The sequence below is a fragment of the Carcharhinus amblyrhynchos genome, chromosome 4 (genome assembly GCF_965287045.1).
Source record: "Carcharhinus amblyrhynchos chromosome 4, sCarAmb.v2.hapA, whole genome shotgun sequence".
Classification (NCBI taxonomy): Eukaryota; Metazoa; Chordata; class Chondrichthyes; order Carcharhiniformes; family Carcharhinidae; genus Carcharhinus; species Carcharhinus amblyrhynchos.
Genome location: NC_137327.1, coordinates 96,390,568 through 96,415,368, shown reverse-complemented (window position 1 = coordinate 96,415,368; position 24,801 = coordinate 96,390,568). Strand labels below are relative to the sequence as shown.

Below are 24,801 nucleotides of genomic sequence, written 5' to 3'. Positions count from 1 at the left end.
TCCTGGTCCAGATTTCATAGTAAGCCTGAATACTGAGTATATTTTCATTTTTAAAGTTAAATACAAATTCTGTTACTAAACAGATTATTTAAAAAATCCATCCAGTGTAAATATTTCTCTTTAGCTTAATACAAAAATGAAATCATACTTTGCTCTCTTTTCAACTCCAAACCTGGACGTTAACGTAACCCAGGCTGTTGGAATGAAAGTCTCTCCTCTCCTGCTTCTAAAGAAACATTTTAACTTGGTTTTTAATGAGCTCAAAACTGTTGACAATCTTATTAGAGCGAGTTTAGTTGACTTAAGAAATGAAAAACATTACACTCATACAGTAGGTGGTATTCTACTGTGCTTTGATTAATACACATTGCTAGGGTAGGCTGGAAATTACAGTTGGAAATAGGGGGGGATTTTATAGGGCCTGTAGGAGCAGGGTTTGTGGCAGGTGGAATGATATAATTAGATGGGAGCTTTCCCAATGGCAGGTTCAAATCTACAGATTAACTCAATGGCGTATTTGTGGTGGGCTGGGCCTAAAAACCTTTTGTAATTACATCCTTCTTTCATGATGAAGTCAGCAGATCATGACAATCTCACAGCACTCGGTTCATGTTCATTTAAAGGTGGCATGCAAAAGTTGGCTTCATGCAGTTCTGTCTGAGCTCAGTGTTTTCCTTGTTGAAATCTATGGCACAAGAGAAGAAAGGAGAAAAATAGCAGCTTGCATGGAGGCTCATGACCAGCAATGACAAGCCAGTGGTAAAAGGGGGGAATGGAGTCAGGAGTTTGGAGGAGTGCAAGAGGGATCCAAGGAAGGACAGAGGGTAGGGTCAGGGACACAGAGGACTGAATTGGGAGGGACCAGGCATCCTGGCTGTGGTGAAAACAGTAAGAAAATGAGGACCGAAAGGACAATGTCAATACTGTCTAGCTCTGCCCAAGACCACAAGGAACTACAAAAGGTCGTAAATGTAGCCCAATCCATCATGCAAACCAGCCTCCCATCCATTGATTCTGTCTATACTTCCCGGCAAAGCAGCCCGCATAATTAAGGACCCTGTGCACCCCAGACATTCTCTCTTCCACTTCCTTTCTTTGGGAAAAAGATACAAAAGGTCACATACCAACTGACTGAAGAACAGCTTCTTCCCTGCTGCTGTTAGACTTTTGAATGGACTTACCTTGCATTAAGTTGATCTTTCTCTACACCCTAGCTTTTTAAGTCTTCTGGGAAAATAGAGGCATTGGTAGCTTTCTTAACCATAGTCTCAGCATGGGGGCACCATGACAGGTTGTTGGTGATCTGGACTCCTAAAAACTTGAAGCTCTCAACCCTTTCTACTTTGTTCCCATTGATGTAGACAAGGGCATGTTTTCCTCTATGCTTTCTGAAGTCGATGACAATTTCCTTCGTTTTGTTGACATTGAGGGAGAGATTATTGTTGCCACGCCAGTTCACCAGATTCTCTCTCATTCCTGTACTGTCTCATCATTGTTCGAGATCCAACGCACTACGGTGGTGTCGTCAGCAAACTTGAAAATCAAGTAGGAGGGAAATTTGGCCACGCAGTCATAGGTGTATAAGGAGTATAGGGGGGGCTGAGAACACAGCCTTGTGGGGCACTGGTGTTGAGCATGATTATGGAGGAGGTGTTGTTGCCTATCCTTACTGATTGTGGTCTGTGGATTAGGAAGTTCAGGATCCAGTTGCAGAGGGAGGAGCCGAGGCCCAGGCCATGGAGTTTGGAGATGAGTTTTGTGGGAATAATGGTGTTGAAAGCTGAGCTGTACTCAATAAATAGGAGTCTGACACAGATGTCTTTATTATCAGGTTGAGTGCAGGGCCAGGGAGATGGTGTCTACTGTGGACCTGTGCAGTTTGCGACGGTAGGCAAAATGCAGAGGATCCAGGTAGTCCGGGAGGCTGGAATTTATTCATGCCATTTATTCATACCTTTCAAAGCACTTCATAATGATGGATGTTAGAGCCACTGAATGATAGTCACTAAGGCACGCTGGCTTTTCTTTGGTCATGGAGGAAACAGGTCCTTCAGCCCAACTTGTCCATGCCACCCCTTTTTTTAAAAACCACTAAGTTAGTCCCAATTGCCCACATTTGGCCCGCATCCCTCTACAGCCATCTTACCCATGTAACTGCCTAAACACTTTGCAAAAGACGAAATTGTACCCGCTCCAGAGAAAAACGTCCCAGTCTATCAGCCTTTCCTTATAACTCAAACCATCAAGTCCCAGTAGCATCCTACTAAATCTCTTTTGCACTCTTCCTCGTTTAATATTATCATTCTATAATAGGGAGACCAGAACTGTACACAGTATTCCAAGTGTGGTCTTACTAATGTCTTCTACAATTGTAACAAGACATCCCAACTCCTGTATTCAATGTTCTGACCAATGAAACCAAGGATGCTGAAAGCTTTCTTCATCACTGTCCACCTGTGACTCCACTTTCAAGGAGCTATAAATCTGTACTCCTAGATCTCTTTGTTCTACAACTCTCCACAATGCCCTACCATTAACTGAGTAAGTCCTGCCCCGGTTTGATCTACCAAAATGCATCACCTCGCATTTATCTAAATTAAACTCCACCTGCTATTCATCTGCCCACTGGCTCAATCGATCAAGATCCCGCAGCAGTTCTCGATAACCTTCTTCACTGTCTACTATGCCAACAATCTTTGTGTCATCTGCAAACTTACTGATAATTCCTCCTACATTCTCTTCCAGGTCATTAATATAAATGACAAACAGTGGACCCAGGACCGATCCCTGAGGCACACTGTCGGTCACAGGCCTCCAGTTTGAAAAGCAACCCTCCACAACTACCCTGTGTCGTCATCTTTCATCCAGCTAATTTTGTATCCATTTGGCTATTTCATCCTGGATCCCATGAGATTTAACCTTATGTAACAACCTACCACGCGGTACCTTGTCAAAGCTCTTGCTGAAGTCCATGTAGATAACATCAACTGCACTGCCCTCATCGACTTTCTTGGTTATTCCTTCAAAAATCTCAATCAACTTTCTGAGACATGATTTTCCACTCACAAAGCCACGCTGACTGTCCCTAATCAGTCCTTGCCTCTCTAAATGCCTGTAGATCCTGTCTTTCAGAATACCTTCTAACAACAAGTACAGATGTGAGGCTCACTGTTCTGTAGTTCTCAGGCTTTTCCCTGCAGCCCTTTTTAAACAAAGGCAAGACATTTACCACTCTCCAATCTTCAACGTCTCCCCTGCAGCGGTCAATGATTCAAATATCTCTGCTAGGGAACCCGCAATTTCCTCCCGAGGCTCCCACAATGTCCTGGGATACACTGCATCAGGTCCGAGGGATTCATCTTCCTTGACGCGCTTTAAGATTTCCAGCACCTCCATCTCTGTTATATGCACACTCCTCAAGACATCACTACTTATTTCTCCAAGTTCTCTAACATTCATGCCTTTCTCAACAGTAAATACTGATAAGAAATAATCATTTAGGATCTCACCCATCTCTTGTGAATCCGCACATTGATGACCAGGATGACGGTCGTCTTCTAGAAGCAGACAGCGATCTCAGATTGTTGTAAAAAGAGGTTGAAGATGTCTCCAAAACCCTTGCCAGCTGATCCGTGCAGGATCTGAGTATTCATCCCAGTACCCCATTCAGGCCAGTCACTTTCCAAAGGGTGAACTTCGAGAAAGCTGCTCTGACATCTGTGATGGTGACCTCATATACAGCTTCATCCAAGGCTTCCAGGGTGGAGGCATGCTCTTGCTGACCTCTTGCTCAAAACAAGCATATGTGTTGAGCTTATCAGGGAGGGGTGCATTGGAGCCACAATTTTACATGCCTTCATCTTGTAGCCTGTTATGTCTCATCTGGTTCACTAATGTCCTTTAGGTGAAGGAAATCTGTCCCCCTTATCAGACCTGGCCTACACATGACTCCAGACCTTGGCAACGTGGTTGATTCTCAGCTACCTTCTGAAATTGCCTAACAAGCCACTCCGCTCAAGAACAAATTAGGGGTGTGCACCAAATGCTGCCCTGCCAAGGACACCCACATCCTTTGGAAGATTTAAAAATAATGAATTTTCTCCAACCTCCCTGTAACCATCAATGTATGTCAATACATGCAGCTCTCTGACTACGCTGGTCTCAGCAAATAGCAATGATACACCCACGAATAAAGTGCAATGCAATGTGAAATATTTACAAATGAAATTTAAGTCTGAAACAATCTTGCCATCTTTGTTAAGGAATTAAGAGTTGTGATGAGCGGATGAGTAAGTGGAGATGAGTCCATGAAAGAAATCAGCCATGATTTTACTGAATGGCGGGACAGGCTCGAGGGGCCAAATGGCATATTCCTGCTCTTAGTTCTTATTGTACTCTCAATAGTTCTTATGTTAATGAGCAATGGAGTCGGACACGCAAGTTGTGAATGATGAAGAACCTCCCTGTTTTTCCAGGAAGCTCTTTTATAACCCACCCATACCTGCTGCATTTTCAGCAAATTCCGCCAGAGAGGCTTCCCGCTTCGTGATTGCAAATGATTCCCATGCATGCCTCTAGCAGTTTACATTCTAAATCAAATTGCAGGGGAACCAGCAAAAAAGAAAGAGAAGAGACACCCACTTCCTGTTCCACCATCAGGAATGGTGTGATAACAAAATAACATTCCACCTATTAACTCCATATGTTGTTGAGATACCTCTTTGCCTGCTATTTCAGCGAAGTTGATAACAGCAATTAGACTAGAATGCCTGCATTAGAACTGTGGTCAGAGAAATTTATATAAATCTATTAGTAACATCAAAGTAATTTCTTGGATTTTAATCATCTAATTAAGTTCATAGTTTCCTGTTCTAATATGCATTACCTGAACGGTAACTCCAATTGAGCACAAACCTGTTCATGAATGTTGGATTTTAGGACCATTCTGCTCAGATCTCATTACAGTTCAGTCAAAACATGAAAGTAATAGCTGAATTCCCAAGGCAAGGTAAGTGTTATTGCCCTCGCTATCACGTCAGTATCTGACCAAGTGCAGCACCAGGGAGTTCAAGTAAAATTAAAGTCAATGGGAATTGGGAAAAAGTTCTCCGAGAGCTGGAATGGAGTTATACTTAGTAGAAAGGAAGGTGGCTGTGGTTGTCGAGAGTTCAAACATCTTACCTCTGGGACATTGCTACAGGAGTTCTTCAGGATAGTGTCCTCACATTATCCTGCTTCATCAAAGACATCTCCTCTATATTGTCAGAAATTAGGATGATTGCAAAGTTTTCAGTTCTATTCACAACTCCTGAGGTCCATTCACACCAGGACAACATTCAAACTTGGGCTATCAAGTAGCAGATTATGACCATTTTCAACAAGGCAGAATAACCACTTTGATTGGCATTATCAGTGATAAAGCCCTCACCATCAACACCCTGGGAGTCACCACTGATCAGAAACTTAATTAGCTCAGTCACATTCTGTGGCTACAAAAGCAGATTACGGGCTGGGAGTTCTGTGGTAAATAAATCACATTCTAGGGATGGGCAATAAATGCTGGCCTAGCCAGCAATGCCCACATCCTACGAATGAATAACAAAAAAAAGTTAAAATCTTACTGAAGTGAAAGGCGCAATACAAAAATAAGCTGTTGCTCAAATAATCGTATATAAAGTGATAGTAAATTTGTGAATTTGCTTCTGCTAACATGGTGGTTAGTTTCACTTTTATGGGATCCATTCTTTACTGAAACCAAACCTAACCTGGGAGTATTCTGGATGCAGATACTGGTTACAAAAAGGACAGGGATTCATATTAGAATACTCACTACCTTACTTTGAGAGTCAAAAAAATCCTAAACAATTTATTTTTGTTGCAAAATAAATTAATGATGTTCCTAGCATGTATTCTGTAGTAGTGCAGCAACAACTGCAGGAATTTCACTAAGACTCCATGGAATATGCCTCAAATGTAGGCATTGAGGCATGTAATGTAAACCAGTGGCTACCCATCAACATAAATAAAGGCCATGGATGCCACAATCCATCACATCTGTGTTTTCAAATATCAGGTATTTAAATGTTCAAGTACTTTATTTGCTCCAAATAGAAAAAAATTGGAAGATAACATGAAAATAATCAAAATATTTGTTTATTTCAGTGATATAACTGTCTTCATACTAGAAGCTTTAAAAAACTTCTAGAAGACAGAGCCTTCTACTGTCTAACTTAAATTTGCAAGGAAGTACAAGAGTCATATTTGCACAACTAGTACAATATTTGTACCAACGATGTTAAGTTCATTGTAGCCAGTGTACTCTATTCAACTTGACTTAGTTTACAACAATGCTGACTGTATTATAAAAAGAATCATAGCATGGTTACAGCGTAAAAAGAATTATCTGAAAAGAACAAATTTGCAGGGCTCTGGGGAAAAGCATTTAGGAGTGGGACTAGGACTAGGTGAATTGCACTTGAGAGAGCAGATGCAGACATGGCAGGCTAAATAGTCTCCTATTTGGCCTGCCATGTCTGTATCTGCTCTCTCTGAGCAATTCACCTAGACCCAGTCTCACTCCCATAAGCTTTTCCCCAGAGCCCTGCAAATTTGTTTTCTTCAGATAGTTATAAATTTGAGGGCCACCATTTAATTTGCCTCCACCATGCCCTTAGGCATTGCATTTTGGATCCCAAACAATCGTTGCATTAAAAAAGGTTTTATCTTCATGTCACTGCATAAGCAAATCCAACTTTCAAAGATCTCTTCACAACTTCCTTCTTTGCATTAATACTTTGTTTGTGTCTCACGCAACTTCTTTCTTACTTTCTTTTTGGTGTCCATTGGTTTCCCCATAATCCACTTTGTAAAATGTTGTTATGAGAAAAGCGCAATGTAAAAGTTGTGGCTCTTTATGATTCCATTTCAACACAACTTACTCATGCTTCCTATCAGCCAATCACAGAATGGGTGTGGAAAGATCTGTGGTTAGGCCCATTCCACTGTTCCAATTAAAAATACCTGGAAATAAGATGGGCCATATTAAACAAGTTGCCAGAGTTGGGGGAGGGAGAAAGAAGCCAATTATTTATATTTTGTATATCCTCTTTCCATATCATTGTCTAACTGCTTAGCAGATTTTCAGCTAAGAGTAAATTTGTAAAGACATTCACCTAGCAAACGTCACACAGAAGTACCACTCTTCAGCATAGTTCAGGATCAAAACTATTATAAAAAGAAAACTTGTCTCTATTCAAACAGTCATTGAAACCTCTGTCACCCACACCATAAAATCCCTGCCCACAACATTTGACCCTTTAAGTGAAATGTGACATTATAACAGGTAGTAGTAAAAGGGATTCTAAAATGAGAGATAGGAGGAAAGAAGATCCTCTGTTTCTATTTAAAATGAATATCAATTGCAGTTGATTCTGAATTACAGAAGTAAAAATGTTCTGCAAACACAACCCAATTCTCGTAAACAAGGTAAATATCAAAGCAATTAGCTAACAATTGATTTTGTTGCCCTGATGTAAGAAATATGATGAATTCAGGCAAATATCAAAGTCTTACTCCTATTTCATTAACAAATACAGTACAACATCTCGCAATAGATGCTCACATCTTCTAACTGCCAACCAACGTGAACAAGTTATTGACGAAAACATAGTGGAAAACTTAAGTTTGAGGAGGAGGAGAAATAGGTCAGCATCCCTATCTTTGTTCATTATCATGATCTTTACTGCGTTATATGTGCACATTGGGAAGAACAGAAATAAGCTCCGCTGGAACCCTAGTTGAAGTTGATGCTGTAACTTATTGATAATTATGTGCCTTGATTTTAGTCTGTTGATAGCTCATTTACTTTTTTAAAAAACTTTCTTAAAGATCAAAATGCAGGTTTTGATATTCCAGTTATGAAACAGCACAATATAATAGGTTGTTCTTAAAAACACATTGTGCCGACTGCCCAACTTGACAGATGCAGAAAGAGGCACCAAGGACAACTGCTGCCTTTGAAATGATACCCCAATTAAATCAGCAGTTGAAGGAGAGGAGGGGCGAAAACTGAAAAGAAAAAAACCTCACCCAGATTCGTAATCTCTCAATTAAATTATAATTCTCATCCTACAAGCAACGTAAAAAGTAATTATTTTGCACGTGAGTGGAATTGGCAGTTTGCATTTTGAATAAAGCAGAATATTACAAAACTGTTCAATGAAAACATATATTTTGTTCCTCCCAATGCTCACAAGACTGTTGCCACTCAAACATTTGGAAAGGAATGTGACTGAAGGAAGTTCCAAACAGGTATGTGCTTGATGAAGGATAAAATAAGTATTGTTCACTTGATGTTTCTAACATATTTCCTATTGTCAAAATGGATAAAACTTTATTAAACTGGAATAATAAAATCCTTTAGAAGTGTTAAAAGAAAAATAGCAAAGGAGCAAAAAAAACTGCCCAACTCAAATCACACTTTTGTTGGTCAGCTAAGTTAAGTTGCAATTCCAACAGTGGAATTCCAAGTGCCTTAAATATAAAATTGTTGGATATCATTTATGTCTTTCAGCTCACTTACAGTTGAGGGTAATTTTAAACCCACAAAGACAAGTTGACTTGGGCAAGTTAAAATTTCAAAAATCTCAAATGTATCCCAATTAATGGAGATGGGGCAAAGGGCAGACAGCCAACCTGCTCCCGGAAGTCCATTTGAACATTTCAATATGATTAGCAACCTTTGATCATACAGTCATTGAATCCCTGCAGAGCAGAAGAAGGCCATTCGGCCCATCAAGTTTGTTCCGCTAACAATCACACACAGGCCCACTCCCTTAACCTCAAGTATTTACCCTGCTAGCCCTCCTGGCACTAAGGGCCAATTTTGCATGGACAATCAACCTAACCCACACATCTTTGAATTGTTTTGCAGGTTTAACCCTGGCTAGCTATGGTTCCCAGGCCCTGGGAAACCCTCAGCTCTAGAGGAATCAAAAACAGCTTCTGGGAGAACATAAATGCCTTTATAGCATTGCTTGAAGGCCGGGAGGAATATAAATACTTCCCCTGGAGCCCTCAACCTCTTCATCACATTGGATCAGACTCACCTTCCCTCATACACATACCTCCCAATATGCAATTGGACACACCTCACCATGCTCCCAGTAATACCTATAGGCTCACAACCTGGGTACATGGGCTGCTTTAGAGTGATGTCTGGTTGACTGGAAGGCAGGCCTGTCAATCAGGCTGGCTTCCAGGTAGGGATCCTGGCAAACAAAATTCCCACTTGAAACTTCATTCTCTTCATCCAGCTTGTGTAAACATCTCTTTGAAGGTCAAGGTCTAGGTTTCCACCACAGAATATCTGGAACCATGTTCTGCAGAGCAGTAGCAATGTGAATTATAAAAGTAGAGATTGAACACGGTTTAAAACTTTGAAGCACATTCCATTTCTTATTACAATTTAATAATTTTTTAACAAGTATATTCTAAATACTCAACAAAATTAAGGCCATGGTTCAGCTGGTGGCATGTTCACCTCTAAATCACAAGGTTCACCCACTCCAGGACATCAGCACAAAAATCATGGCTGATGTTGCTGAGCAGTACAGAGTAAGCACTGCACTGTCTATCGGATGAGGCATTAAGCCATGTGTCCCATCTATCTGTTCAGGTGAATGCAACTAAACCCATGGCCACATTTTAAGTTTATTTATTAATGTCACAAGTAGGCTTATATTAACACTGCAACAAAGTTACTGTTAAATTTCCCAAGTTGCCACACTCCGGTGCATGTTCAGGCACACTGAGGGAGAATTTAGTATGGCCAATGCACCTAACCAGCACCACCCGGAGGAAACTCACGCAGACATGGGGAAAGCGTGCAGATCCACATAGACAGTGACCCAAGCTGGGAATCGAACCTGGGTCCTTGGAGTCATGTGGCAGAAGTGTTAACCACTGCGCCATTTCTAAGACCAGGAGACTTTTTCCTGGAGTAGTACTTATCCCTAAATCCATGTCACAAAACAAGATTTGGTGAACGCAAATTAGCCACCATGATTCCTACAATAGTAACTACATTGCAAAAAGTACTACATTGATTGTCAAGTACATTAATGCCAGTGGTTGTGAAAGTGCAATATAAATGCATGTCTTTTTGTGAAAATTTATAATTTAGCCATCAGATCAAGAATGTAAAGAAAAATGCGTTTGTCTTGCTGAACTGACAATGAGCACAGTAAAAAAAAATGGAAGCTTGACTAGAGGGAATTTCCATCCCTCTTGCTCTCCAAATGCCCCTCTCACAATATTTCTCCTGAACTCTATCCAATCGCCTCTTACTTCATAATATTTTGCTTACATTTCTTTATTTTCAGCTTAATCTCTTTCCTTACTTTTAAACTTCTCTGTCAGCATTGCAACTTCATAAATACAGAAACTAGAAACAACAGTTTCCTTAGGATGATCTCTGGGTAGTTGCACACCACCACTTCAACAACTCCCCGATATTAGCTGCAGAAACCTGTGTAAACTAAATGCTTCCTCTATTCTTTACCTCTTCTCACAAGTATCAATGCACAACACAATCACTACAGTGCAGAAGGAGACCATTCAGCCCAACGAGCCTGCACTGACCACAATCCCACCCAGGCCCTATTCCTGTAATCCCACATATTTACCCTGCTAATCTCCTGACACTACGGTTAATTTAGCATGGCCAATCAACCTAGCCTGCACATCTTTGGACTGTGGGGGTAACCTGAGCACCCATAGGTAACCATAAGACCATAAGACATAGGAGCAGAATTAGGCCATGCAGCCCATCAACTCTGCTCCATCATTCAATCATGGCTGATATTTTTCTCATCCCTATTCTCCTGCCTTTTCCTCATAACACCCGATCGCTTATTAACCAAGAACCTATCTATCTCTGTCTTAAAGACATGATGTGGAGTTGCCGGCATTGGACTGGGTTAGGCACTGTTAGGAGTCTCACAATACCAGGTTAAAGTCCAACAAGTTTATTTGGTAGCACGAGCTTTTGGAGCGCCACTCCTTCATCAGGCCTTCCTAAAGACACCCAATAACCTGGCTTCCACAGCCTTCTGTGGCAAAGAGTTCCAAAGATTCACTACTCTCTGGCTGAAGAAACTCCTCCTCATCTGTGTTCTAAAGGATCGTCCCTTTAGCCTGAGGTTGTGCCCTCTGGTTCTAGTTTTTCCTACTAGTGGAAACATCCTCTATCCAGGCCTCGCAGTATCCTGTAAGTTTCAATAAGATCCCCCCTCATCCTTCTAAACTCCAATGAGTACTGGCCCAGAGTCCTCAACCATTCGTCATACGACAAGCTCTTCATTCCAGCCATCATTCTTGTGAATCTACTCTGGACCCTTTCCAAGGCCAGCATGTTCTTCCTTAGATATACCCACTCAGACATGGTGAGAACGTGCAAACTCCACACAGACCATGATCCAAGGCCAGAATTAAACCCAGGTCCCTGGCGCTGTGAGCTAACTACTGTGCTATCATGCCTCCCAGCGAAAGGTCTTCAAACAGAAATGTTCTTTATTTCTCTTTCCAGAGATGCTAGCATTTGCAGCATTTTGTGTTTCTATTTCAGACTTCCAGCATCTACAGTATCATGCTTTTGTACTTAGTTTGAATTTATTTTTGATTTGACTTATTTTTGTCACATGAATTGGTGTACAGTAAAAAGTATTGTTTCTTGCAAACTATACAGACAAAGCAGACTATTAATAGAGTATGTAGAGGAGAAGGAAAGAAGGTGCAGAATATAGTGTTACAGTCATAGCTAGGGTGTAGAGAATGATCAACCTTAATATAAGGTAGGTCCATTCGAAAGTCTGACGGCAGCAGGGAAAAAGCTATTTTTGAGTCGGCTAATATGGGACCTCAGACTTTTGCATCTTTTTCCCAACAGAAGGTGGTGGAAGACAGTATGAGTAGGGTGCATGGAGTCCTTGATTATGCTGGCCATTTTTCTGAGGCAGCAGGAAGTACAGATGGAGTCAATGGATGGGAGGCTGGTTTGTGTGATGGACCGGGCTCCATTCATAACCCTTTGTAGTTTCTTACGGTCTTGGTCAGAGCAGGAGCCACACCAAACTGTGATGCATTTGGAAAGGATGCTTTCTATGATGCATCTGTAAAAATTGGTGAGAGTCATAGCGGACATGCTGAATTTCCTTAGCCTCCTGAGAAAGTAGAAGCATTGGTGATCTTTGTATTTCTTTTAAATTTCAAAGAGTAGGAAATTGAGGTTCCTGAATAATTTTTGGGACAAATGTATATAGGCTGGTGTGATACTAAAATATGCAGATCACAGTCTCCACATATCCAATTTCATTCAGATGAAATTGGTGAAAGATGATAAAAGTTCATCCAGACTTGATATGTTGTCTCTATTCTACCTCCACAGATGCTGTCAGACCTGCTAAGATTTTTCAGCATTTTCTATTTTTGTTTCATCCAGAATCTTGTTGAGTTAGCTGGTCACAGCCAGGCTAACAGTTGCCCTTTTTCAGTTGGCTTTAATGATCTATCACATTTAGTTATCATAGAATGTCTACAGTGCAAAAGGAGGCCATGCAGCCTAACAAGTCTACACTGACAACAATCCCATCTAGGCCCTATCCCCATAACATATTTATCCCGCTAATCCCTCTAAACTATGCACCTCAGGAGCAATTTACCACAGCCAATGCACCTAATCTGCACAGCTTTGGACTGTGGGAGGAAACCAGAGCACCCGGAGGAAACCCATGCAGACACAGGGAGAACATGCAAACTCCCATTCCAAGCCAGGAATCAAATTCGGGTCCCTGGAGCTATGAGACAGCAGTACTAACGCCAGGCCACCCATTCAATAGTAGCGTCCTAGCTGAGTCAAAAGTTGTGGATTCAAACATCACTCTAGGGATTAAAGTGCAGTACTGAGGGAGTAATGCATTATCAGAGGTGCTGTCGTTGAGATGAGATATTAAAATAGGGTCCTTGCTAACCATTTAGAAGAAAGATCATATGACATCTTTTAAAACAGGGCACTGGAATTCTCCCAGTGTCGAGATCACGAGTTGTCTCTCAACCAGGACCACTAAATATAGATTATCTGACCATTTATCTCATTGCTAATTGGCTACCACATTTCCTACCTTACAACAGTGGTTTCACTTTAAAAGCAATTAATTATCTGAAAGACACAAGGCATTTTATACATATATTAGAAACAAGGAAGAAGCTACAGAAAGAGTTGGTCCACTTAAGGGCAAGGAAGAAAATTACATGTAGAACCAAAGGAAGTGGGTGAGATCCTTAATGAGTACTTTACACTGGAATTCACAAAGGAAAAGGACACATCAATTGATGGTGTGTTGGTGTGTAAACTCTTTAGAGCAAGTCATCACTACGAGGGAGGAAGTGTGAGGTGAATTAAAAAGCATTAAGGTAGACAAGGTCCCAGGGCCAGATTGATCTATCCCAGATTACTGAGCGAGACAAGAGACGAAATTGTTGGGCCTTTAACAGAAATCTTTGTTCCTTTTTTGACCACTGGTGAGGTCCCAGAGGATTGGAGAATAGCCAATGTTGTCCCATTATTTAAGAAGGGTAGCAAGGATAATCCATGTAATTACAGGCCAGTGAGGTTGACATCAGTGACAGTGAAACTGTTGGAGAAGATTCTTAAGAATAGGATCTACACACATGTGGAACTGAATGGTCTTGATAACGACATATGGCATGGTTTTGTACGATGGAGGTCATGTCTCACAAATTGAGTTTTTTGAGGAGATGACAAAAATGATTGATGAGGGAAGGGCTGCAGACTTTAGAAAAGCATTTGACAAGGTCCCTCATGGCAGGCTGGTGCAAAAGATTAAATCTCACGGGATCACGTGAACTATCTAGATGGATTCAGAAATGGCTTGGCCATAGAAAACAGAAGGTAGCGATGGAAGTGTGTTTTTCTGATTGGAGGTCTATAACTAGTGGTGTTTTACAGGTATCAGTGCTGGGACTCAGCTGTTTGTAACATAATATAAATGATTTAGAAGAAAATGTAGTTGAACTGATTAGCAAGTTTGCAGATGATACTAAGATTGGCAGAGTTGCGGATAGTGATAATGACTGTCAGATAATACAGCAGGATACAGATAGGCTGGAAAATTGGGAGAAGAAATGACAGATAGAATTTAATTCGGACAAATCAGAGGTGATGCATTTTGTTAGATCCAATTCAGGTCAGAGCTATAAAATAAATGGCAGAACCATCAGGAGCTTGGACACACAGAGAGATCTGGGAGTACAAGTCCACAGATCCTTAAAAGTGACAGCACAAGTGGAAAAGATAGTGAAGATGGCAGGCTTGCCTTCATCGGACAGGGCATTGAGTATAAAAGTTGGCAAATTATGTTACAATTCTATAAAATATTGGTTAGGCCACATTTGGAATATTGTGTCCAATTCTGGTCACCAAACATTTTCACAGTAACTTCATTACAGTTTGAATTTAAGCCTACTTGTGACTAATAAATAAACTTTACATTACCAGAAGGACATGGAGGCTTTGGAGAGAGTACATTAAAGGTTGCCTGTATGGAGGGTATTAGCTAGGAGGAGAGATTGAATAAACTGGATTGTTCTCCCTGAAAAGATGGAGGCTGAGGAATGACCTGATAGAAATCTATAAAATTACGAGAGGTAGAGATAGGATGAACAGTTGGAAGCTTTTTCCCAAGTCAGAAATGTTACGAGGGGGCACAAGTTCAACATAAGGGGGGAGAAGGTTCAGTGGAGATATGCAAGGGAACACAGAGGGTATGGGGGCCTGGAATGCACTGCCAAGTGAGATGGTTGAAGCAGTTACAAAAGCCACATTTAAGACTTATCTTGATAGACATATGAGCAAACAGGGAATAGATGGATTCAAGTGGTTGGTCCAGGTAAGGAAATATGATTGGCACAGGCTTGAAGAGCCAAAGGGCCTGTTCAGGTACTGTACTGTTCTTTGAATATTGCGACATTACAAAAAGTGCTACATAAATGTAAATCCTTTAGTTTTTTTATTTGCTTTTTTAAAATGTATCCTTCATGTCAGTCAAAAATCGATTCCGAACACTGCACCCTATTGCAATTCTCTAACTGGCCAACAATGTCACTGTTGAGCTCACATTACGTTGTACATTACTGGCTACGAAATTCATTTAAGAGGTAAAAATCAAAACATGTTTCACATTTATACAAAATTGCAAAATTAGGATATTTGAATGTTACTGGCAAAAAGCTTGCCAGACTTTCCAGAAACTGATCCCCCTTTTTTCACAACTTTGTATAAAATAACACTGTTTACAACATTCCAACTACATTCACTTTTTTGGGCTTTCCACATAAACACATTGCCACAACACATGGGCACATTCTATTAACACATTAGATACTGAAGTTCATATCTCCTTTCTGATCATAAATTGAAAAGAGTGCTCAAGAAATTTCTGACTGTTATTCCAGTAGGACACTATAATTGTTGCCTTTCTAAACATCTTCTGATTCTTCCTAAACTGCATGTATGCCACCCCTATTTGCATCCTCACATGTTGAAAATGAGACTCACTGCAAAATTTCCACCCATGATACTTTCTTTCCCTTGAGCTAAAAAAAATCAAATCCCTTACCTTCCCTAGTCTTTCCTTACACCCACAGGCTTTTAAAACTAAACTTGGTATCACCAACTTACTTATTGATTTACCTTATCCTCTTTTCTACTCTTTCCACCCTTTGTGATGTTCTGCACTATTTGCTTTGGCCTTAATTTTAAAAAAAGTGACTGGACCATTGAATCCTAAATATGTGTTCATTTCAGTCTTAAAACAGATAGTGATTAACATTTTTCAGTTAGACCTTTAGGTTAAGACTGTACCTTTTAAACATTGAAGAATGCAGAATGCAGAATAGCTGTAAAATAGCTATTGTGAAAATCCTATCATTGTTAGCAAAAAAAAACAACTGAAATATTACATGAACACTGCTTTATACATTTATGAGTCTTTACTCCAAATCTCACTGACTTTAAAGCCTGTGATTCAGGTGGATAAGAAAAAGCTACTTGTGGTTTCCAAGTACTGTCCCATATATAGCAAAATGCTTTAACACCTCATCCCATTTACATCATTTGAAAATACAAATTTAAATTCCCAACTACATTGTAGAAAACAAGTTCTACTGTGACAGTTACACCTTGCTCTGTTGCACTAACACCAACAACCTAAAGTTGAAGGCATAATGAAAAGGCATTCACCATTTCTGGTCAAGGATCAAAACCTGAACAAAAACTTGCTTACATCAACCATAAACTTTTGAAATCTTTTTTCTCTGTCACAAATAACTTCTATATTGATAGCATATTTTAAGCAGTAAGTGCACAATATTCCTTCCATCTACAAGCAACAAATGAACATTCTCAAATTTTGGAAAGTGAAATACAATTCAAAGGCTTGAAGACACAAAGGTGCACCAAAAACTGGAAAGCAATACTTTGAAGAAACAGGTCACTGTTTGCATGTCACTACTTTGTTGCTGGGGTGTAAAATAAAGTGCATTCTCTCTGTTATTCTGTTTTCAGTAACTGGTGCATAAACAGACAAATATGCATGCTTGTATGGGACTGCAGGTAAAGAGGAAATTGCTACTGGTAGTCTCAGATCAGATGAGAAATATGAGGAGTATAACACATAAGAGAAACTTTATAATGCTACTACTGCTCAGTGGGAACACTTGCACATCGGAGTGAGAAAGTTTGGCATTGAAAGCCAACTCCAGCGAAATTAGCACATAATCTAAGCTGACACTAATGAGAGAGTGCTGCATTAACTGAAGTACCATCTTTAGCACAAGACATTAAACCAAGGTCCTGACTGTATGTGCAGTGGGTTATAACAATTGTCATACCAATCATCCAAGAAGGGAAGATGTCCTGGCAACATCTCTCTCTGTGAACCAACACCACAAAAACAGATTAATTGGTCATTGATCTGATTGTTGTACATAAATAGGCTTTTTTTTACCTATATAGCAATAGTGACGACACTTAAAAATAATTCACTGGCTGTGAAGCCTTTTGGGATGTCTCTAGGAGGTGCAATATGAATCTGAAGGCAAGCTCTTTATTTCAATTTACTGATCTGAAACAACAGAACAATCACAACCTCATCATCTTTTAGTTGGAAGGCCAGTGTTATCAGAGCACTTAATGAGCACCAATATCAAAGTGTACGTATCTGGTAAGGTGGTTAAGGACTGATAAAATACAACCAGCTTTATCACAAAAAAATTTAGTGCATCTTAGAAAAGTGCTACTATACTAGGGACATACAAAATCCTTTCCTAAAATTTGTCACACAGAGATTAACAGGTACAGGTCTGAAGAATGGATGGCATATTGCAATTCAGAAAAAAAATTCTGAATGTTAACATGTGCTGGACCAGCCAAGTTGTACAGAATTGGGTAATTTATAACTTGGTGTTGCTGGCTAAATCATATCATTACACCTTTCTAAAAAATAAAAAATCTTTTCTCTCCCTCCAGAGAGAGCAATTCTCAGACTTGAACATCAGAAGACAGGCATTGTATCCTACCTGTAATTCTGTTGAATGCTGGTTGGCTTCAGTCGCTATCTATTGCGTATTGTGATGCAATACTAGCCATTGTCTTAAGGACAGAGAAATTATAGTGGATAGTATTAAAGGAATGAGGTCACTGATTTACTATGGTTCATATGGTTTCTTTTTATGAATGGCTTGATCTTGCAAACCTCAACCCAAAAACCAGCTGAGACTCACTTGTACACTGAATGGAGATGAAGAGATTGAAAGAAAAGTTCAGCAGATCCAACAGCACCTGAGGAAGGAAAAACAGGTTAAAGTTTCAGCTGTAGACTCTTTGCCAGAACTTTTCTGACAAAAGCTCTCCATTCAATATGTTACCCAAACTTCCTGGTTGAGGTGCTCACAGATCTGCTGTTAGTCTACAACATTTTTTCCATTATATATGTTTTAAATTGTTTATTTACAGACAACATTCTGAAATACTAAGGAACCTCCTCACTATGAGACTGTATACTCAGATCAGGTATTGCCATCAGCCTTATCACCTTTTCACTTATATATTTACATCTATTGCACTTAGTGAGCCCACTTGGAAAAGTTGAGAACAGAAGTTTGACATCAGATTAAAATTACTAAATACTATTATTAATGGGATAATAGCCAATGATGAATTTATAAATCTAATTCAATCCTTGGTGCCTGTTAAAATTTGTTAATTGGTTCTCACAATTTATGATGTCACTAGGGCCAGAGGATTGAATACAATATAGTATGTTTTGCCAACTATCTTATATCCTACATACAATGCAAACCCCTCATCATCGAATACTCAATACACACTGCGCTACCCTGTCACAATTCACTCACGCTTCAACCTGTGACCTTGGTGAGCCAGTACAGTAAAACAAAAATGGAAGGTTCCTCTTTAGGGTATGACGATGTGGGTTGAACAGTCCTGCCCTTTGTACAGTACACTCCCTGCAAAAGAGATAACATCGTTCCTGCCCATCAGATCTCATTTGTCCCCGATCCATTCATTCCACTCTGCCACTTACGCGAGTCGGGCCCAGTTCACAACAACTTTTTTTTTGAAGATTGCCTGTATTGATTCGGAGTTTATCTGGCCGATGCCCGGGATCGCTGTGTTATTCGCCCTCACACTTGCTGAAGGCATGGACTAAATTAAATTTAAAGCGGAGGGGGTGGAGGGGAGAGGGGGAGAGAGACAGTGCGAGGGGTACACTAACTATACTGTCGCAACTTTTGTCTAATCTGAGAATTTCTCCACCACTACACTAAATTATTCTAAACTATCAAGTTATCATATGCTGTATATTTCCAAACAAAAAAAAAGCTGCAATGTTTTTAAATGAGGCCGAAGTTGGTCAATTTGATTAGGAAATTTTGGCAACTGCTGGGTTAGAATTGAGCAGTCAAACTTGGGACAGTTGCCTTCTGATTAGGGGGCTCTGCGGGCGAACAGGGACATTGATAAGAGCCCGAGTGTTACTGACAGAGCCAGGCGGAGTTCGCGATCTGTCTGTCTGAGTGTGTGTGAGCCCAGACTGCTTGGGGATCACACCCCCTGTGCTGAGCTCCCGGCCAACTGCGCTCCATGTATTTCCGAATCTCTCTCTCTCCGCTCCGTGCGATCCCCAAGCCATCACCATCATCAGAAACAAAGCGAGCCCGATCTCTCCCCCAGCACCGGAGCCCGGGTACAGTCTTACCTTCGGGGCCTGTTAATTACTGAAGCTCTCCCTGTCCCCTCCGCTCCTCCTCCTGACCGGCTGCTTGACGATCCCGGGGACGAGGAGAAAGAGCGGCTAAAGGGATTTGTTGGGGGAGATTGGTGAAGAAATTGAGATTTCCCCGGAGTGTCTTTGCGCAGCCACGCCGCCGCCCTGTAACACAATTTCCGTCATCTGTATCAACAACCTCCTCCACCCTTAAAAGGGCAATGACCCTTCTCACCCAGACCCTCTATTTACTGTCAGATAGACGTTTTGTCATCACTTTTTTATATAAACGCAGACCTCCCACCGAGGTACAGTCCTGGCAGTTTGCATTTTTTGTTGCAAAAATCCCACCTCGTGCATTAATCATTTTTAACTGGAATGGTTTGATCACGAGTGGGGCCCATAAAGTGTTAAATGACCAAAATCAATTAATTTTAAAAGTAGCATTAATTAAAAACAACAGTAATGCAGTAACTAAAACAGCAATAAAAAAATCTTACATGCACTGGTCGGTCACGACATTTTCACTGCAATAAAATTGTAATCTAGAAGGGGAGGGGAAGGGGGTGGTAGTTCGTGGGGGCAGTGGGGTCTTCGATTGCTTTCCCACAGATCGTAGCTCAGGATGGCCAATCTTTTTTTAAAAAAAAATCACAGCTCAAATACCAACTTCTGCAGAGCTGCAGATAAGTTTTCCAAAAATCAGCGCCTGGTCAGAGAATGTGAACAATGCTCCATTTTTAAATCCTGAGATGGATATCCTCCCCCGTTTGAAACTTCACTCCTGCACACTCACATGCTCACATTCACCATCTTGTGTCGCACTAGACTTAGTTCTGCAGATCATTTACAGGCACTGAGCCACCAGGTGTTCTTCATAGTACGGTTAGTATCCGTTCAATATGAACGTTTTAGCATCATGGGCAGCCACTCACCGATGAACCACCCACTTATAACTCACCCATCAAAGTTTGCAATCCAATGTCGACCGATACGGTAATATATATTAATTCAGCCCCCCCCCAAAAAAAAAGAAAGCTGGTCGAAGTACTAAGAAAAGACTGGGAGAAGTAAATGGGTGTAAAACCACCTTTTGGAGGATTCAGGAAAGAATAATTGGGGTTAGAGACTAGTGGGGTATGGTAAATGATAGCATGCCCTTTAACATCGAACTACCTGTAACTGCTGAATATTTAAGAATGACTGTGATATAACTCACCAGATGTACCACAGCCTGTATCCTAACACATATTACTATATTGGCCCACTTTCTCAAGATATTATGTTGATGCAAAACTATTATGAAACACCCTTTCTACATGAACTATAAAGCACACTTCTCGCAATGATCCGATGTATAACAGAAACAGCAGTTTCAAAGCTGAAGGTGTTTCTAGGTGAATGTGTTTTAGAATGATTTATTTTTCTGGGTGTGATTGTCAAGTAAAACTGTACTTTTGAGAATCACTACTTTAAAACTGCTGAGTGCCGTTATTACATTTTTTGTATTAGAATTGCCATTCTGCTGTCATTCTTCATTATTGCAGTAGTTACTATTTCAGTAGTTCTCACATGTATAGTTACAGACCCAAATCTATGATTGTACGTGCATTAACTAGGATGGCAGAACAATTATGGAAAACAGCACACAATGTCATGACATAAGCTGCCAGCTGGTTCCCACCAGAAAGCACAACTCTGTAATATTGTCCCTAAAACATGGCTTTAGAGTCAAATTTGGTCCACAATCACATACTGCCTGCATCTCTGGTCTTTCATCCACAGCCTGCAATGGAAAATTGTTAAAGGTGGATCGGTAAGATATAAAAAAGAAAAACAGTGGCGTTGTAGAATATCATAGAATCCCTTCAGTATAGAAGGTGGCCATTCAGCCCATTGAGTCTGTACCAATCACAATGCCACCCAGGCCCTATTTCCATAATTCCACATATTTACCCTGCTAATTGCCCTAACACTAGGGGCAATTTAGCATGGCCGATCAATCTAACCCACACATCTTTGAACTGTGGAAGGAAACTGGAGCACCCGGAGGAAACCAACGCAAACACAGGGAGAACATGCAAACTCGACACAGACAGTGACCTAAGCCAGGAATTGAACCCAGGCCCTTGACACTGTGAGGCAGCAGTGCTAACCACTGTGCTACCATGCTGCCCCAGAGCTCCAAATGAAATGTTTTCATGTGAAAGCTTGTCCCCAATTTCTGACACTAGGTTAGAGCTAGATACACTCTGAATACTTTGCAGAATTCAATTTGCAAGCCATAAATTTCTATCTAGAATTGGCACCCAGTTACTCACTAGCAGGCTCTAATAAAGGGCGGCATGTGCAGCATGGTAGCACAGTGGTTAGGGACCTGGATTCGATTCCCGGCTTGGGTCACTGTCTGTGTGGAATTTGTACATTCTCCCCATGTCTGCGTGGGTAACCTGTGGCTGCTCCAGTTTCCTCCCACGTTCTGATAGACATGCTGGTTAGGTGCATTGACCTGAACAGGTACCAGAGTGTGGCAACTAGAGGAATCTCACAGTAACTTCATGCAGTGTTAATGTAAGCCTTACTTGTGACTAACAAACTTTAAACTTTTTCAAGTTTATTGTAGCTGTTGATTCATTTATCAGTAAAGTAAAATATTATTGATTACATTTATCTTGAGAAAAATGAATTATACAGAAAAATGAATTGTAATTATCTTCTTGGAAAGGAACACTCAAAAGCTCAACTTATCTTCATAGTATCATCAAATTCCTAAGGTGCAGAAAGAGGCCATTTGGCCCATCGAGGCTGCACTGACAACAATCCCACCAGGCTTTATCCCCATAACTTGACGCATTTACTTTGCTAATCTCCCTGGTACTAAGGAGCAATTTAGTATGGCCAATCAACCTAACCTCACATCTTCGGACTGTCGGAGGAAAGTGGAATGCCCAGTGGAAATCCATGCAGACAGGGAGAACGTGCAAACTCTACACAGATAGTTACCCTCATCTGATGATTTACATATACTTCTGCACAGGTTCCTGGACTTTCATCAGGAGTTCACTGGTTAATCTTTAATTTTCTGCAACCCAGAACACTGGAGCACATTGTCCTGCCTGTATCATGGAGACCAGGTAACTAAGGTAACAGAAAGGATAAAACCTGGGACTTCCCTCGTCTATACATCTCAGTTATTTACTGATTGGTACTTTTTATTCACCCGAAATGTGGGTGTCACTAACAAGACCTGCAATTATTGTCCATCCCTACTTGCTCTTGAGAAGATGATGAAAAGCCATCTTCTTGAATTATTGCAGTACCTGTGTTGGTGTAAGTACACCTACAGTGCAGTTTGAGAGGGAGGTCTAGGCTTTTTACCCAATGACAATAAAGGCATGGCGATAGAGTTCCAGGTCAGGATTGTTTGTGACTTGGAAGGGAGCTTGCAGGTGGCGGTGGTCCCAGGCATCTGCTGCCCTTTTTCTTTCAGATGGTGGAATCGCAGGTTTGACAGGTGCTGTTGAAGAAATCTTAGCAAATTGCTGCACCGCAACCTGAGATGATGTACGCTGCAACAATTGTGTGCCAGTGGTGGTTGGAGAGGGAGTGAATGTGTTAAGTTGGCGCATATGTTGCCAATTAAGCAGACTCCTTTGCCCTGGATGGTGTTGAGCTTCTTGAGTGTTGGAGTTGCATTCAACCAGACAAGTGGAGAGGATTTCATCACACTCCTGACATGTGTTTTGTAAATACTGGACAGTCTATGAGGAGGCAGGAGATGAATTACACCTGCAGAATTCCTAGCCTCCATCATGCTTTTGTAGCTAGAGTAATTTCTTGGCTGGTCCAATTAAGTTTCAATGAATTACAAATATAAGGCACAGAAACAAGCTATTTGGCCCAACCAGTCCATAGCAGTGTTTATGCTACATGTGAGACTCTGCCCAGTTTTTCTCACCTAACTTTACAATCATAATGATCTATTCCCTTCTCCTTCATGTGTGTGTTTCCTCTTAAATATATCTATATTGTTCGCTTCAAACATTCCCTGTGAGAGTTGGTGCAGTCATTAGGCTGAATGGCTCCTTCTGCTTTGTCGGGATTCTGTGCTTCTATAGTGAGTTCCACATTCTCACTACTCTTTGGGTCAAGAAATTACTTCTGAATTCCACACTGGATTTCTTGGTGCCTATCTTGTATTTATTACCTCTAGTTATGCTCCTCTTCACAAAAAGAAACATTTCCTCTGTATCCAGTCTATCACGACCTTTCATAATTTTAAAGACCTCTACTAGGTCATCCCTCAACCTTCCTTTTTCAAGTAAGAATGGACCCGGTCTGCCAATTCTGTCCTCATATACATAACTTGCTTCCTTTTAACTCTTCTTTGTAACCACTCCAATGCTGCTATAATCCTTTTATAATATGGTGACCAGTTGTGGTCTAATCAACATTTGATATAGGGTTTGCAGAATTCTCTACTGTTCAATTCTATGGTGAATTCCTGAATATTGATGGCAACAGGCTCATTGATGGCAATGCTATTGAACATCAAGGGGAGATGATTAGATTTCCTCTTGTTGCTGATGGTCATTGCTTAGCACTTAATAAATTTGCTTGGTTACTGGCAAGAGACTGCTGATTCATTTTTAATGTGTTAAGCTCTTGATTCTACATTGATGAAGTAAATAAAAAATAAAAAGAGGGCAAGAATAGCAAGCCTGAGAGACAGAGCATCTGAAATAAAAGAGTTAGAAAGTGAAAGAGTCAGGCAGAAAATCACAACCAATTAGAATAAGATTTTTTGCAAGAAAGACGGAAAGGAGGATTAGAGACAAATAGAAGCTTAGAGACAGACAGGAAAAGACGTGTATGATGGAAAATGACAGGCAAAGAAAGGAAAACTCATATAGTCGAACAAAGTCAAAGAGTGAAACACTGAAAGATATCAAAAATTGGAGTTACAAAGAGAGAGATGGGACAATTGGAGCGAAAGAGAAAATCAAACATTAAGTTAGAATGAAAGAAGAGATAAAGTTGGAATGAGAAACAAAAAACACCAACATCCATTTGAAAGAATGAAAAAATCAGATAAATAGGACAGTAGATCAGTGGCTGTCACATAAAAAGAAAAAAGGAAAAGAGAGTTTCAAAAAAATGGAATCAAAGGAAAACAACAACAGGGAAGAGAATCAAAGGCAAACAAATGGTTAAAAGGAAGGAGAGTGAGAGAGAGCAACATACAGGGAGAAAGGGGAAAAGGAACCCAGACGGGGAGGAAGAGAAAAGAACACATACTGCGAGAAAGAAAGAATCACAAATGGCAAAAGACAATTAGAACTGAAGACAGAAATGGGAGGAGTGCAACAGAGAGAAAAGACACAAGCACATACAGAAAGAGCATCACAGACAGCACCATCCGGGAGATTGACAGAGG

General features: G+C 40.6%; 1 protein-coding gene across 4 annotated transcripts in view; it reads right to left on the bottom strand.

Moving 5' to 3' along the window:
• The window catches only part of LOC145342226 (BCL-6 corepressor-like protein 1), a 248,698-nt gene that overhangs the window by 171,337 nt on the left and 52,560 nt on the right, over positions 1–24,801 (bottom strand). Inside the window, exons 1-2 of one of the 4 annotated variants that reach the window (XM_080187597.1) lie at positions 19,356–19,526; positions 17,860–17,917 (exon numbers count right to left, since the gene is read on the bottom strand). The exons of 1 other annotated variant lie outside the window; for it this stretch is intronic. The gene's annotated coding sequence lies outside the window, so the exon portion shown is untranslated. Of the gene's footprint in view, positions 1–17,655; positions 17,722–17,859; positions 17,918–19,355; positions 19,527–24,801 lie in introns of those variants that run through there. 2 more of the 4 variants (XM_080187601.1, XM_080187600.1) reach the window with 2 other exon arrangements.